Source organism: Natator depressus, chromosome 6 (genome assembly GCF_965152275.1).
Source record: "Natator depressus isolate rNatDep1 chromosome 6, rNatDep2.hap1, whole genome shotgun sequence".
NCBI lineage: Eukaryota > Metazoa > Chordata > Testudines > Cheloniidae > Natator > Natator depressus.
Window position 1 is genome coordinate 115574825 of NC_134239.1, and position 11114 is coordinate 115585938.

At 42.7% G+C, this 11114-nt stretch overlaps 1 long non-coding RNA gene across 1 annotated transcript in view; it reads left to right on the plus strand.

Annotated features, from left to right (window-relative positions):
- LOC141990206 (uncharacterized) overlaps nt 1–8546 on the plus strand; it is a 59181-nt gene extending 50635 nt beyond the window's left edge. The window contains exon 3 of the long non-coding RNA XR_012640105.1: nt 8472–8546. This is a non-coding gene — a long non-coding RNA (uncharacterized LOC141990206). The remainder of the gene's footprint in view (nt 1–8471) is intronic.
- The last annotated feature ends 2568 nt before the right edge of the window (nt 8547–11114 follow it).

Here is an 11114-nt window from a genome sequence, read left to right on the forward strand (position 1 = left end):
AGGCATTTTCTTTTGGGGGTTAGTTATGCTCCATTCCAGACACCCCTTCCACCTTGGCTCCATTCTTCAATATCAAACTGCAGAGGAGTGATAGGAAATGGCCACAAAGAGGCCAAGAAACACATGAAATTCAGAAAGGTGTCTTTAGTGTAAGCTAATATGGCACGGTAATTGTACTTTATTTCGTAAGGCATTCAGCCACAAACGGCAACATATATCAAAAACTGAAAGCTAATGATCTAAGGCATTATTGACAATGTTGGCAGGCAGGAAAGGAGGTAAGGAAGCTGCACACATGTGTTGTTCTTTAAAATCTATAGGAGGAAGGGAGCTGTGGGAGTTCTAGACAACTGCCCTGAAGTGAGGAAAGGAGAGAGGTTAATACTCTTTTCTTTATTTCTGCACTAGTCAGTGTTAGAAAGCAACTGTTTCTGTGATTCTTTGCCATTGTCACATGACAGAAGACTCTGGAGGAAACAGAGGTCGCTGAGAAACTGGTTCAGCTGCAGACTTTGCTTTTGCCAACCCAAAGCAGCCAAAAATCATGAGTCAGACCTCTAAAAAAGATTTTAAAAATCAACTTTGGGTACATTTTGTCTGTCTTCTGGTTTCTAAGCCTTTTGGCTGCTCTTGGCTCATGTTTTCAAGTTTTTCTCTGCAAGCTTGAGGGCTGGAAACTTACTGTTGTGTGTTTGGGGTGGGGGTGTTATTTAAATGGAGGCAAAGTTTCTCACCATCACATGATTGCAGGAGTGGGGAATTTAAAACCCCCACCAAATATGATAAAACCATGAGTTGGCAAAACAGACCTGCAGCCATAAAGGATCAATACTGTACAGAAAAAAAAGGTTGCCAGATGTGATTTTTTATGCTTTAATAGGCTTATGGATTATCAACCCTTCTTTTTATAATAGCCTATCAGAGGAAGCAAAACATTATGATTTCTCCCTCTTAAAGAAAGCAAGCAAGCCAGGAAATATTTAATTAGCTACTTCCAGCTCCTCCCATCACCTGGAGCCCACCCATATTCCAGATCAGACTTCCATGCTTAACTCTTGGCCTTCCCTAGGCTTATGAACTTGGAGGGGGGGGAGGGGGAATCTTCAGGGTGAGGTGGCTTTCTCTGAAAATACATTTTCCAAGACATCAGCATCATTTTTAATACCCATATCCAAACCCTTAAACTATAACATTACTTTGGTCTACTCATGTCTGTGTTTTTTATATGATGTACATCACCATAATATAAGGCCTAAGAAAGTGAGAGAAGTCTGTTTTTAAGACTACAAAATGAACACACACGCAGGAGGTATAGAATTTAACTCTGCCAAGTTCCATTAAAAAAAGACAAAAGAGTAAGAAACTGGATAAACCAGATTTAAATTGCATGGAAATCTGGTTTTATATGCCCTTAGACACATCTTTTTAAAATCAGCAAACGCCTTTTTAAAATTCTTCACTTGTATTCAGCTTTGTCCTTCCAGAGATTTTTCCCCCCTTACATTTTTATCTTTTACCCTTTGTTTTCTATTCACTCATTTTTAATGACCATTTTTCTAATACCACATTCACCTCAAGTGACATTTAGCTGATGTAATAGAACCCTTTTAAATCAGTAACAATCAATTTTATTACTATAAAAAACTTTGGGAAAGGACATGAAATACATAGCATGTAATTAGTTTGGGGGAAACTAGCTTTAACAAGCCTTCTTCTCAACAAATCAAATATAATTGAAAGGAAATTTAAAAGCTATAAAACTATGTACGTAATAGGTGTGAACATGCATGCTGCACATGGCACAGTATATAAACATACTTCATTTCAACATCACACATACCCTTTAAAGGGGGAAGAAGGGTGCTGGAAAGCCATGAAAGGGACAGGATGCCCAACTGTAACTTAAAAAGATAACCGTATAGGAGATATGAGATATTCAGTGAAAGTTTGTATTTCTAGAGCAACCAAAGACTCACATTGGAGTTATTGGCTGTGTTTGGACACTCAACGAATTCTGCTGGGTGGAGACTTCTCCCTCTACTCCATCTGTTGCAATGGTGATTTCCATATCATATGACCCCTAAGGATGACAGATACTTACCTGATTTTCTGAGTCGTTTTCTTCCTTGTTGGTTAGTTGAATACCTTTGTTTCAAACGTGTGAAGGATACAAGAAATATTTCCACACTTTGCCATCAGTCATTTAGCACCAGCAAACCCATATTTAAGTAGCAATTCAGCAGCCTTTCAATCTGCCACATGAAGCCAACAACAAGGAGAGCAGCAGAATACGGACCCTGGACTTCAGAAAAGCAGACTTTGACAACCTCAGGGAACTGATGAGCAGGATCCCCTAGGAGAATAACATGAGGGGGAAAGGAGTCCAGGAGAGCTGGCTGTATTTTAAAGAATCCTTATTGAGATTACAGGGACAAACCACCCGGATGTGTAGAAAGAACAGTAAATATGGCAGGCGACCAGCTTGGCTTAACGGTGAAATCCTTGCTGATCTTAAACACAAAAAAGAAACTTACAAGAAGTGGAAAATTGGACAAATGACCAGGGAGGAGTATAAAAATATTGCTCAGGCATGCAGGAGTGAAATCAGGAAGACCAAATCGCACTTGGAGTTGCAGCTAGCAAGAAATGTTAAGAGTAACAAGAAGGGTTTCTTCAGGTATGTTAGCAACAAGAAGAAAGTCAAGGAAAGTGTGGGCCCCTTACTGAATGAGGGAGGCAACCTAGTGACAGAGGATGTGGAAAAAGCTAATGTACTCAATGCTTTTTTTGCCTCTGTCTTCACGAACAAGGTCAGCTCCCAGACTACTGCACTGGACAGCACAGCATGGGGAGGAGGTGACCAGCCCTCTGTGGAGAAAGAAGCAGTTTGGGACTGTTTAGAAAAGCTGGACGAGCACAAGTCCATGGGGCCGGATGCGCTGCACCCGAGAGCGCTAAAGGAGTTGGCAGATGTGATTGCAGAGCCATTGGCCATTATCTTTGAAAACTCATGGCAATCGGGGGAGGGCCCGGATGACTGGAAAAGGCTAATGTAGTGCCCATCTTTAAAAAAGGGAAGGAGGGGATCCTTGGAACTACAGGCCAGTCAGCCTCACCTCAGTCCCTGGAAAAATCATGGAGCAGGTCCTCAAGGAATCAATTCTGAAGCACTTAGAGGAGAGGAAAGTGATAAGGAACAGTCAGCATGGATTCACCAAGGGCAAGTCATGCCTGACTAATCTAATTGCCTTCTATGACGAGATAACTGGCTCTGTGGATGAGGGGAAAGCAGTGGACGTGTTGTTCCTTGACTTTAGCAAAGCTTTTGACATGGTCTCTCACAGTATTCTTGCCAGCAAGTTAAAGAAGTATGGGCTGGATGAATGGACTATAAGGTGGTTAGAAAGCTGGCTAGATTGTCAGGCTCAATGGGTAGTGATCAATGGCTCCATGTCTATTTGGCAGCCGGTATCAAGTGGAGTGCCCCAAGAGTTGGTCCTGGGGCCGGTTTTGTTCAATAACTTCATTAATGATCTGGAGGATGGCGTGGATTGCACCCTCAGCAAGTTTGCAGATGACACTAAACTGGGAGGGTACAGTGGACAAGAAGCTGGATATGAGTCAACAGTGTGCCCTTGTTGCCAAGAAGGCCAATGGCATTTTGGGATGTATAAGTAGGGGCACTGCCAGCAGATAGAGGGACGTGATCGTTCCCCTCTATTCGACATTGATGAGGCCTCATCTGGAGTACTGTGTCCAGTTTTGGGCCCCACACTACAAGAAGGATGTGGAAAAATTGGAAAACGTCCAGCGGAGGGCAACAAAAATGATTAGGGGACTGGAACACATGACTTATGAGGAGAGACTGAGGGAACTGGGATTGTTTAGTCTGCGGAAGAGAAGAATGAGGGGGGATTTGATAGCTGCTTTCAACTACCTGAAAGGGGGTTCCAAAGAGGATGGATCTAGACTGTTCTCAGTGGTAGCAGATGACAGAACGAGGAGTAATGGTCTCAAGTTGCAGTGGGGGAGATTTAGGTTGGATATTAGGGAAAAAATTTTCACTAGGAGGGTGGTGAAGCACTGGAATGCGTTACCTAGGGAGGTGGTGGAATCTCCTTCCTTAGAAGTTTTTATGGTCAGGCTTGACAAAGCCCTGGCTGGGATGATTTTGTTGGGGATTGGTCCTGCTTTGAGCAGGGGTTCAGACTAGATGACCTCCTGAGGTCCCTTCCAACCCTGAGATTCTATGATTAGTTATATAGTTAAGAACTGGGAGTTTGGACACTGAGACAAAGGAGACATGAAATGAGGCACAGCAGGAAATGGGATGAGTGAGGCTCTAGGAATTGTTAGCAGAGGCTCTAGGCATATATGTAGAGAAGCAGATTGTGTTTTCTTTTAACTATAGAAGATACAGAAAACAGACAAGTCTCTTCTTTCTCCACCTAGTGCACCTTAGTCTATGCCAGTCCCATAACAGGTTCTGAACTTGACCTTCACAGCCTGCTGCTGCTGCAAAACCTGACCTTAGAATGGAAGGGAGTAACCCTCAATGCACCAAGATCATGTTCAACTCAGCACAGCTGGCTGGCAAAGCAAAGGTGGCTCTAAACCAGCTCTATACCCACCCCATCCATGGGCTGACTGCGAACGAAACCAACCCTTGGTACAAATTAGAGTAGCTTTAGATTTTCTCTAAATCAGGTTAGCAAGAAGAGTCTCCTAGAAACTATTCTGTTGGCCAGAGATCAGCAGAGCACATCATGCTCCAGCCTGCTGTCCCCAGCTGACCTCATGTCCTTGGCACTGGGGATTCTTCAGAAATTTTTGTCCCCTACTCTGTTCACAAATTACCAGCAGAGATTGCAATTATCACCACTTTGTTGTGTTTTCTTAAAATGTGCAAACAAAATTTATGCTGATAAATTGTATCATGTAAATTGTTCACAGACCGTCTGCTACAAGTATTCATCCTTGGTTCAGGAAAGACTTAAGCATGTGCTTAGCTCCTATTGAAGAACTGATGAAGTATTTCCCTGAATTGGGGCCTAGTTGAGCTGTCCAATTCGTCATTCAGGTCACATGATATTGCCATTGTTCCTTAACTGGATGACCTAAGCTTTATAGACAGATGGCGTGCATGAAAAAATTCTTTGTGACCGATTCCCCCATAGTATTGAAGCACAGGGAAGAGAACTCTGTAGAAGAGTTCAGGTAAGAAAAGCCAAAGGAATGTAGAAAATTTAAAATCTTGTTATGGCTTCTTTTGCATAAGAGCATTAAATTTTTTTCAAGCAAACAGTAAAAACTACAACTATGTAAAACACTGGTCATATCATTTTATTTCTCTATCTTCTCTACCTTGGTCTATCTTGTCTATTAAGATCGTAAGATCCTTAGGGCAGAGACTGTTTTATAACGTAACTGTACAGTACCTAGCACAATGGCGCTTCAATCACACAAGGCCTTCAGACACTAGTACAATACATGTAATTATCTGAGCAATATTACTGCTCACTACTTGTACAAGTGCCTGTCATTACTTATTCATACTGTATTTGCTCAACTTTTGCAGGAAGCAAAAGCAAAGGGGAATAAAACCTCATTCACCAACTGTTCACAAAAAAGCCAACAAACAGGGTTGCAAGTACTAACAAAAAGTCAGTCATTGAAACTTCAGTTAGTAGGGTTTATTTGCAAGGACAAATATATATACATTTTTGCTGTATTTGCCTAATTCTTATATAATCTTATGCCTATATACATTTCCATGCCCAGATAATACAAAAAGGCTCCATTTATATGTATGTGCTATTCTCCCCCTCCCACACACACGTACACAGAGTGGTAACAGGAAATAACTGCATACTCATTTGGGGACATGAAAAAAAAAGTTATCGAAGTTATGTTAAAAGATAGGAAACAATGGGTAGGAATAAATGGTCTGTTTTCAGAATGGAGATAAATAGTGATGTCCCCCAAGGGTCTGTACTGGGACCAGTCCTATTGAACATATTCATAAATGATCTGGAAAAAGGGGTAAACAGTGAGGTGGCAAAATTTGCAGATGATAGTTAAGTCCCAGGCAGACTGTGAAGAGCTACAAAAGGATCTCACAAAAGTGGGTGACTGGGCAACAAAATGGCAGATGAAATTCAATGTTGATAAATGCAAAGTAATGCACATTGGAAAACATAATCCCAACTATACATATAAAATGATGGGGTCTAAATTAGCTATTGAAGCTAATTTAGCTCTCAAGAAAGATTTTGGAGTTATTGTGGACAGTTCTCTGAAAACAGCCATTCAATGTGCAGCGGCAGTCAAAAATAGTGAACAGAATGTTGGGAGTCATTAAGAAAGGGATAGATAATAAGAGACAATATATTGGTACACCAAATAAATCCATGGTACGCCCACATCTTGAATACTGTGTGCAGATATGGTTGCCCCATCTCAAAAAAGATATATTAGAATTGGAAAAGGTTCCAAAAAAGGGCAACAAAAATGATTAGGGGGTATGGGACGGCTGCCATATGAGGAGAGATTAATAAGACTGGGACTTGTCAGCTTGGAAAACAGACGACTAAGGGGGATATGACAGAGGTCTATAAAGTCATGACTGCTGTGGAGAAAGTAAAGAAGGAAGTGTGATTTACTCCTTCTCATAACACCAGAACTAGGAGTCACCAGATGAAATTAATAGGCAGCAGGTTTAAAAACAAACAAAAGTAAGTATTTTTTCCACACAATGCAGTCAACCTGTGGAACTCCTTTTTTGAGCCCTGTTATAGTCTTGGCCTTCACAACATCCTGTGGCAAGAACTAGATAAGTTCATGGAGGATAGATCCATCAATGGTTATTAGCCAGGATGGGCAGGGATGGTGGCCCTAGCCTCAATTTGCCAGAAGCTGGGAATGGGCGACAGGATGGATCACTTCATTACCTGTTCTGTTCATTCCCTCTGGGGTACCTGGCATTGGCCACTGTCAGAAGACAGGATGCTGGGCTAGATGGACCTTTGGTCAGACCCAGTATGACCATTCTTATGTGCTATTTTCTGTATAGATGACCTGGTAGCCCCAACAGCCCGTGAGGAAAACATATTGAGAGTTGCATAGTGGCTCAATACACCAAGGTGACCCCACTGGCTATTCTCCAATTACCAGAGCTACAGATGAGATATCAAGCTGAAAGCTGATGTTGGCACCATAATAAATATCTGTCTCCAAATATGCTAGCCTAAGTGAGCATTCGTCTCATAGCTAGACTCCTGTTTCCAAAACGGGGTAGAAACAGCTGGGCATTATTTTACATTTATGACTTTGACTGTGGTAAATACATGAATAATTTATATGAATTGCCTGGGTGAAGATCAATGAACACCTTGCAATATCATTTGCTGTGTGTGAAGTAATATCAGAACAAGACAAATAAGAGCCACACACTTCTGCTTAATTGGGACAGAAGTGCGCCCTAAAATTAACAATATACCTTTTAATGACAGCATAAATTGCACCTCGAAATAAATGGGGCCAAATTCCATTCCATTTACATCAATGTTAATCTGGAGTAACTTCCACTGACATTCCACATGACAGGAGGGCAAAATACCAGGCTGCAAGAGATCAGCATTAATACGTGAAGAATTGATATTTGATATAGAAAAGTGTGAAGCTAAGAAGGAATTATAAGAAAATACAACCCTTCTTTCTTAATCCGAATCCACCTCAGTTTGCCAGTAAACACCTCAAGCCAGAAAGTCAACAGGCAAATCATGATCCACGGGCTACCTAGGGTTGCCAGGCCTCCAGTTTTCGAACGGAATGCCTGGTCGAAAAGGGACCCGGTCAGCACTGCTGACCAGGCCATTAAAAGTCCAGTTGGCGGCACAGTGGGGCTAAGACAGGCTCCCTACCCGGCTCCGCGCTGCTCCTGGGAAGCTGCTGGCATCTCCCTCCGACTCCTAGGTGTAGGGTTGGCCATGGGGCCTCTGACCGCTGCCCCTGCCCCCAAAGCCAGCTCAGCAGCTCCCATTGGCCAGGAACCGCAGCCAATGGGAGTTGAGGGGGTGGCGCTGTCAGGCAAGGGCAGCGCGCAGAGCCACGTGGCTGCGCCACCTCCACCTAGGAGCCAGAGGGACTGGGATATGTTGCCACTTCCCAGGAGCCACCTGAGGTAAGTGCCGCCCAGAGCCCACACCCTAAACCCCCACCCCCCGCACCTTGACCCCCTCCAGCCTCAGTCCAGGGTCCCCTCCTGCATCCCAAGCCCCTCATCCCTGGCCACACCCCAGAGCCTGCACCCTCCACCCCCTCCCAACCCCAGCCTGAAACCCCCTCCCACATCACATATACCATTGTTGAAATGCTGAGGGAAGATGGACTTGCATGCCTGATAGGATAATAAATCCCTTCATACTGTTATATTCTGTGATCTGTTTGAAGTTAAATGTCTTGGCTCTTAGGGACAAAGAAGGTAAGAAAACACATGACATCGGAAACCAGAGGCTGTGTATCTGGTATGTTGCCTGCCCCAGGAGAGAAAGGGAGAAGCTGGAGCACAGGGGATGCATCTTCCAAAAGTATAAGATCCTGCAATGACCTGAATGATGTCACTCTAGCTAGTTCTAGCCTTTACTCTCTGCAAATGCTAGCTGTGTTGTGCTTTTTTATGTTTTAACCTGATTTTCTTCATTCCATTATTGATAAATCTTGCTTAACCAAAGCTCCTGTGGTTTTAGTTTGTTGTTAGGGAATTTCACACAAAGGGTCTCAGAAAAATGAAGCAGCCCTCAGTCTTTACAAACAGTTGGTAAAGGATTCTCAGGGCAAGTCTACACTACAAAAATTAAGTCAACATAACTTATGGTGATGTACTGCCAACGCAGTAATTAAATTGCTTTTGCATGCCCACATAGGGTGATCAGACAGCAAGTGTGAAAAATCGGGACAGGAGATGGGGGGTAATAGGCGCCTATATAAGACAAAACCCCAAATATTGGGACTGTCCCTTTAAAATTGGGACATCTGGTCACTCTATGCCCACGCTATGCTCATGTCAGCGGTGCTCATCTTACCAGAAGCACTTGCACAGATTTCACTGTCGGTGTGGGGCACTGTGGGACAGCTTCTGAAAGGCAGCAATGGTCGATGTAAGCAACATCAGTGTCTACACTGAAACTCCGTCACCCTAACTACGTCAATCTAAGCACTATGCTTCTCACAGAGGTGGAGTTATTAGGTCAGTGTAATGGCGATTTACATCGGCAGGAGCAACATTGTAGTATAGACACAGAGTTAGGTCAGCAAACTCTGTAGTGTAGTCCAGGACTCAGTCAAAATGGTACAGACTAAAGAAATCTTTCCCATTAGGTTCGTTGCTTAAATGACTCCTGCCTATCAAACATGTGAAAAATGCCGAACCACCATGAATTAGGAGCTAGTTTTAGGGGTCTACGATGACAGGGATAGAGAGGTATAACACAAAAGACATTAATTCTGATTCTCATTTACACTAGTGCCTCTTTGCCCTATTAGAGTAGTGTTAAGGGGCCTCAGTGTAAATGAGGATCAGGCACGTTGTCTTTTAGAAAAGGTACAGCATTTCTTTTTTTTCTGTTAACCTATTATATTAACAAAGAAAGTATATATAATGAGCAGACCCTGTCATAGGACCCACATTTCCCATCTGTTCAGCCAGCAGAGTGCAATGGTTTTACATTACCATAGCGGATTCAGGGAGAGCGTATGGAAAAGTCTATTAGGCATTAGCACTGATAGGTGATTCCAGTTAAGCAATGGAGAAAAGTAAAAGAAAACAAGAGAGGAGTTTGACTCCACATCTTAATTTCCACAAAGTCTGAATATTTAGATCTGGTGTTTTGATCTAGAGCCTCCTCTAGAAAAACTGCAAAATGTTTTTAGTTGTAGATGTAACATTTAGAGAGATGTTAAGTATGTGACTCATGCAGCAGACACTCTCAATGTTATCCATGATTTCAGTGTCATGAGCATTCTGTAGACTGAGTGGCATGCGCCCAATGCTTTTCATGTCCAAAACTAACAGAGGGATCTACCGTGGTTTCTAAAAGAATGAGTTTACATCAGATCACATGAAGCATCTCAAACACAGGGCAGAACAATAGTCTGCTAAGAACAATTCCATGGTAAGCATCAGCCCAAATTCTCCTGCAACCATAAATACTAAATCCAGCATAGTAAGCCACGGAAACACCACCCATCTGAAGGCAGAGCTGCATAACAACTCCTATACCAAGGCCGGCATAGGTGTGGCCAGAATGTGTGGAGGTGAATTCCCCTGCCCCCCCAGAGATTCCTGGTTACCATGACTCCACCTTGGATCTACTGGAATCCAGAATAGGTTACAGCAGGCTGCTGCTCCAACACACAACCAAGGAACCAACCTGCCACATACCTGGCCTGGGATCAGGGGAGCATAGGTGATTCAAAGTCATTTTTGCACCCACCCACCCCCCCTCGAGTTGTGCAGTGAGCTCCTTTGTTGCAGCTATGGATCAAGGCTATATTTCTATGTTACAAAATCTGGGGTGTTGTTTGTTTTGGTTTTTTAAAGTGAAGTATCTTTCAATGGTCAAGGAATATATTGCATCAGAATAGTCAGAGGAGAAGCCTGTATTCTATACCATAGTGGTATTCATACTGCAGCCATATCTACTGGGCTTAGAACTCCCTTTCAAGTCAGTGGGAGTTCCTTGCAAGGAGGGTTTGCAGACCTTATGTGAACCAACCCTTCAAAAGTCATTTGATCATCTAGATCATTAATCCATGTGCATGCAAAACTGCTATTGACTTCAAAGCCAGTGCCACATGGATTAACTGCAGAATCTGTCTGAGCACAAAACACTAACTTTAAAATGTAATTAATTGAGATCAGCTGGCCAAATATTTAAAGCATAAAAGAAAATCAATTTAGGAATCAGTATCAAGTAAACTTACTGTGCTTAATGTAGCCACATCTGTTCAAACTGGACCAGTCACATGCATAGCTAAAAAGGGCGAACAGATGTCACTGAAATCAAATCACCTAACTTGCAAAAATAGAGGCCATTTACCTTTTTTCCATTGCT